A 6000-nucleotide genomic window follows, 5' to 3' on the forward strand; every position below is an offset into this window, starting at 1 on the left:
ATCTTGATTTTTACCCCATGAACTCTACCCCTTCCAAAGGACACAATTTGCCAGAACCTCTTATATGGATACCCACTCTCCCCAAGAAGTTGATATCTGACCTGAGGAAGGCCTGTTAGACAACTTTCCATGGATTCTGCTCATCAGAGTGACAGAAAGGAAAAAAAAAAAGTTGGAATTTACTCTTCTTATGTCTGTGCCCTCAGGAGACCATTCATCATTCTCGATTACTCGGAGCTTCTGAGAGTCTCTGGCTTCAGGATTTCCCCAAAATCAGTTTTATCACTTTTCCTTTGATCCCATGATTATCTTGCAATCTTACCATAAAATACCTTTTCGCTCAAATTAAAGTCAGTTTCTGTTGCTTGCAATCAAAGAGTCCTAAAAGGTACAACTTTTCATCTCAATTATTTCTTTAAGCCTTAAAATTTGCCACCTACTTCTAAGAAACCACAAATGTAATGTGTAAATGCTGGGCAACCCACTTGATCTATTATTGTCTTGCACGTACCCCTGGGGCCTGGGCTAGGAGCTAGGATCACCCCTCCCAGTCCTCCGTGGCTTTCCTGATGAGAGACGCACAGTCTGTTGACAAGACAGGATAACGAATATTTCTTTCCAAAGTCCTGGCCGCCAGGAAAAGACTGGGTAATACCTCAAGATCCACAAAGTCAGAAACTGGTGTCATTGTAGAACAGTGTGTCTGCATCATTTCCAGTCCCACAATCCTTTGGGAAACTGAAAACTCTAGATGAACTTGGCCCCAACTCCTTCTCTCTTCAGATCCATGGACCACAACAGCAATAATAATCATCACAATTATTACTACTAATAACTGCTGAGCAATCAGTAGCTATGAAGCCCTGAATCAAGAACTTTACATGTTTTATCTCACTTAATCCATCTCACAGTATCTCACAGTAACCATTGGTGTGGGCACTATTATTACCCTATTTTAAAGATGAAGAGACAGATTTAAAAAGGGTAGGACTGAGAGCTTCCCTGGTGGTCCAGTGGCTAGGACTACATGTTCCCAATGCCAGAGGTCGCAGTTCCATCCCTGGTAAGGGAACTAGATTTCACATGTCACAAGTTAAGACCCAATGCAGCTAAAATAAAAAAATTAATCTTTTTTTTTTAATGTTTAAAAAGTAGGATCTTCTCTGAGGTTAGTAGCTAGTGAAAGACAGAGCCAAGACCAAATGTGGTCTTTGTGATTTCAATCTTCATCAGAAAGCCCACAATGATCACAGTGGTATCCTGCCTAATATGGGCAGGTTTCTGCTTCTGTGCTTGAAATCAGAGTTCACCTGGCGGGCACAAGGCAGAAAGGAGAAGGCTTCCACTACTTTTCTTGCCAGGAGCAAACACCCACGGGGTTAAACATCAGAGTGAACTGTCCTGATTTTATCAATTGCCTCTTCTCGACTTGCCACTTGAGACTCTGCTGTCCTCTGTGTACTGACAAACCCTGTCTTACCAGGAGCAGGAATGCTTTTCAGGACAAAAGATAGAAGCGGACTATCACTCCCCACTAGTTCACAGCACTCAAGAGCTTTGCCAAAGCTGTGACTCCCACAGGGCTCAGGGAAATGTGGTGCAGAGCCCAGGGAACTCAGTCTAGGACTCCAGGAGCTGCTCCTACCTGCCGGGAACAGGGCAGACAGTTAACCTGAGGTTAGGTCTAGCTCTTAAATACCCCTTCATAGAAACTTCAACTGTAAAAAAATCTCAAGTCCTAGGAGGACAGAATGAAAAACACCAACATGTTGCACATTCATTCAACAGAAACTGGATGAGATTAGCTAACAGTATTGCACTTGTGTTAATTTCTTTATTGTAATATACAGGTCATGGTTAAGTAGGATATGAACATTAGGGGAAGGTTGGTACAGGGAACTCCCAGTCTTATCTTTGCAACCTTCCTGTAAATCTGAAACTATTTCAAAACAAAAGGCTCTAAAAAATGGACTGGATCACAGACTCCCGACAGCACCCTCTGTGAGACTGACGATTTAGGTCAGTGTCATGAAGGGATGCAGGAAGGTGAGCACCCTGGGTGACGGCCATCAGTGAAGTGTCACCAGGAGCAACAGCACGGGCCTCTCCAGTCCGGATTACAAGAATAACATCTCCTGCAGGCCAAGCCTTTAATGAGAGCTGAACACAAAAGAGTTTGGCCAGGATATCTCACAGCAGTGCCGTAAATACACACTTCTATACAGAACATCACAGTAAACGGGGTGTGTGTGTGTGTGTGTGTGTGTGGAAGAGAAAGGGAGAAGAGAGGTGAGCGAGGAGGGACAAGGGAGAAAGATGAAGCTGAAGCAAGGAGGATCATTCATACATTTACACCACTCGCCTGGGGTCAGTGGAAGAACCCACATGTTTGCGAAAGCAACTTGGTAACACGGATGGAGTAAGAAACCAGGGGGTTAGTGCTCAACACAAGGAGCTTTTCAAAAAACATTTCCAAACAAAGTTTGGGAAATACCAATCCAAGAGTTACTGAGCACAAGCAAAGCATTTCAGAATGGTTTTAAAAGCCACTAAAGGAAACTCTGCAAGAAAGTTTTGAGAATAGTCCCATCCAGAGTCAAGAACACTTTCAAGGACCTGGCGGTCTCTGACTCAAGGAGAGGGACTGCTTAATCTTCGTCTGCAAGACTGGAAGAAAAGAGCTTGCCCAGGTGAGGGAAACTCCTTTCAGACACGAGGAAGAAGTTCTTGAGGTGATGACTGAGGAAACCCCTCACCAGGTGCCCACAGGGGTTGCCACTTCATCTCTGGACGTCATCACCAGAAGAGGAGACTGCCTTTCCCAGGGCTCAAGGTAAGCCTGCCTTCAAGCCCAGGGGACTGGTTGATTTAGGGTCTTCCCCAATCCGTGGAGTCAGAGCATACACGGCATGTAGCTGCCACAGCATCTCCCTAAAGAGCAGCTGCTAGAGAGGAATCAGGCCTTGTTATTCTAGGAGCAGAAAGCACCACTCACATCATGAACTCTGGTGCAAAAAATCCCTTGACTGATCCAGTTTTCTAATCTTCCTTCCTATTTCAGAGACTGTCAGAGGACGTATGACCTGAACCTGCAATTTTGGAGACAAGCATGTCTGGCATGAAGCTCTGATTTCTTTTCCAAGAAGACAACTGGGGTAAACTCTGGAGAAAATAAAAGCATGGCCCCAAACCAGAGTCTGGAAATAAATGCCCTGCACTTTGGGGGTGGGGGGAGATTTAAAATAAATAATACAGTATTCAATATTCATTTCTTATTATACTCATGAACAAGAAGCAAAAATAACCATCCAATACATTATACTTGTACATTACTGTGTTCAAATCCTACTGTGATTGTCTCCCCAGTTTCACCCCAAGCGGCTACTACCTTCCACGTTATCCTAGTTTGTCTTCCATTTATATCTTAGCAGAATAATTTGATCAGACACCCAAAAATGCTTCCCGCTAATGAAACCAGGATTTGCTAAGAAAAATCAATGTATAACTTGCCTCAGTAGACATCAAAGACAGAAAGAGTTAGTTATTAAAGTCTGGGACACAGCCACCATCCTCAGATCTTAGAAGGACTGGTAGGAGAGCAGCAGATAATGGCAAAGGGTTAACTCAGCTGATTTCTGGGTAAAGAGAAGGATGGCAACATGATTTTTTAAGGCAAACACCTGGAGGCAAAAAAAAAAAAAAAAAGAGTATTTGTTTCCACCACAAGAAATTGCAGACATACAGAAAGTCAGTCACATCAGTGGAATACTCAAATTTCTGCACATGATAATTAGCGAAATGTAATCAACCCACTTTCCGTCTTCTCTTCACCTACTCTAGCATATGTCATGCACGGGCTTCCTCACTCCCCACAACCCGCAGACCATCATACAGCTTGCGTGGTGCATCAGAGGGAAACAAACAAGCACAGATTTTTTGCTGATGGCAGCAATTTCTCATGCTCAGGGCATATGAACCAGCAAAGTGGAAATGGCAACACAGGCTGTATATTTTAATGATCGCCCACACCTATTTTGCAAAAGAGACTTACAGTTCAATTAGATAACACGCTGCTCAGTTATGGTTATTTCATGAAACTGAGCACAGTCATTTCATGTGGTAAATATGCAGTCATGACAGAATTAGATATTCATCAAATCAAATGTGAATGAAAAGCTGAGGACGTTAGAATATTAAAATTCCTCATAGGTCAGCAATGTAACTCCTGTATGCATCCCCAGCCCAGTCTAGAGTGTGTTCAAATGCCAGTTCCTTGGTAGAATGTCATGTTAAGTTACAATATAGGTTTTGCTAGAAAAACCACAATCTCAAGCCTTAGCTCAGTAATCCAAATGCAAAACAAAATTTTGAAGATGTGCGAATACAATCCTGTTAAGGTGAGCCAGTCTCCAAGTACAGAGAGGCATCATCCAATGTGATCCCAGCATATTTTGGATGCTGTTTAGTCCACTCACACCTTCGGAAAGGTGCAACCGAAGCCCAGGCAATCTCCAAGGAGGAACACATCATGACTTGAGTTCTTTTCTCACCAGGAACAGGGGCTGTTTTCTTGAACACTTCCTCAAGTGAGCCACAGTTAGAAAGTATTTCCACTGACTCCTCTTTGGTTCCAATATTCTAATTTGTTGAACCAACTTTTCCCCAACACTCGCAGCCACTTTCAAAATGTATTAAGAAACACATGTACAGACTTTGCCGAGACACGACTGGCCAACACCAGCATTCACAAAACTCAACTCCAAGTGTGCATGGAGAAAGAACACCCTGCTCAGGGACCAAGTTGGAACTACACTCTAAGCACGTTATCCCAAGGCATTATTTTCTATGCCACTTTCTCTCCTTTACAATTTTCTCAACGGGAAAAAACATCAGCACCAGAGAAGAGCATTTGAGCCATTGATTCCTGGAACCCAACTACCTGAGGAGCTCCTCTCTCCACAGTCAGCAGCTTCTATCCCCGGGTCTACAATGACACAGCAGGGCTACAAAAGGTGTCCAGGGCTCACCTGCCGCCAGGCCCCTGGTCTCTGCCCTTCCCAGGCACTAGGATGCCGGGGAGGAGCAGAGCAGGACCTCCAGCTTGGAGCTGGGTGAGGCAGAGCTCTCCCTTCTGCAGAAGAGCCAAACTTTGCTCCCACCGCTGTCATCTTTAGGTTGATGCCACCTCCCTACGAGGAGTCTCGGAAGCACTTGGCAGCTCCAGAAAACACGCTTCGCTTTGACCTAGATCATCCGCACAAGCCTTGGCTACACGGTGTGGGCGAGCACCGGTCCTCAGCCCCGGTCTCCCGGGATGCTGCGCCCTGCCTGGCATCACACCGCCTGGACCGGGAGACTTTTCTCTGCACAAACACTTGACTACAGAAACCAGGACGGACTCTGCACACGCCTTCCAGGTCAGAAAGTCACTCTTACCCAGCGATCCCACAGCATCTCACGCCTTCCCCACAAATGCAACCCCCACTGCCACCTGGCCAAGAGAGGGGGTGGGGGAGTGGAGGGGTTAAAGTGCCAGCTACTACCAGAGCGTCTTGGTTTTGTTCACAAGGTGTCACAGCGCCAACGCGGGGACCTACCTTGCTCTCGCCCTTGTCGCCGCTGGGTCTCGCCTCGGGATCGTCGCTGTCCTCTGCGCCGGCACTCTCTCCGGGCGGTTCATCCGGAGCCGGATGCTGCGGAGGCAGCGGCGGGGGCTGGGGTTGGGGCTGGGGCGGCTGTGACGGCGCCTGGCAGGCTCCTCCAGCCCCCTGGGAACGGGGGATGGGCTCCGGGAGCGGAGAAACTCCCTCCACATCCATCTCCATCTTCCCATTCACTGGAGGGCAAGACAAAAGCGGAGCGCGGACTTGGCAGCGGCGCCCGGCGGCGGCTTAGCTGCCCGCGGCACGCATGGCTCGCCGAGCAGGGGCCGCCTCTTGCGCGCCCTCCCTCCCGCCGGCCTTCGCCCGCGCGCCCCGCGGCTCTGCTCGCTGCTGGGCT

At 47.1% G+C, this 6000-nt stretch overlaps 1 long non-coding RNA gene across 1 annotated transcript in view; it reads right to left on the minus strand.

The window, feature by feature from the left end:
• LOC129547558 (uncharacterized) overlaps positions 1–5794 on the minus strand; it is a 201513-nt gene extending 195719 nt beyond the window's left edge. Inside the window, exon 1 of the long non-coding RNA XR_016036248.1 lies at positions 5598–5794. This is a non-coding gene — a long non-coding RNA (uncharacterized LOC129547558). The remainder of the gene's footprint in view (positions 1–5597) is intronic.
• Between the last annotated feature and the right edge of the window lie 206 nt (positions 5795–6000).

Source organism: Moschus berezovskii, chromosome 24 (genome assembly GCF_049115385.1).
Source record: "Moschus berezovskii isolate FMDL1 chromosome 24, NW_MosBer_1.0, whole genome shotgun sequence".
Taxonomy (NCBI): Eukaryota; Metazoa; Chordata; class Mammalia; order Artiodactyla; family Moschidae; genus Moschus; species Moschus berezovskii.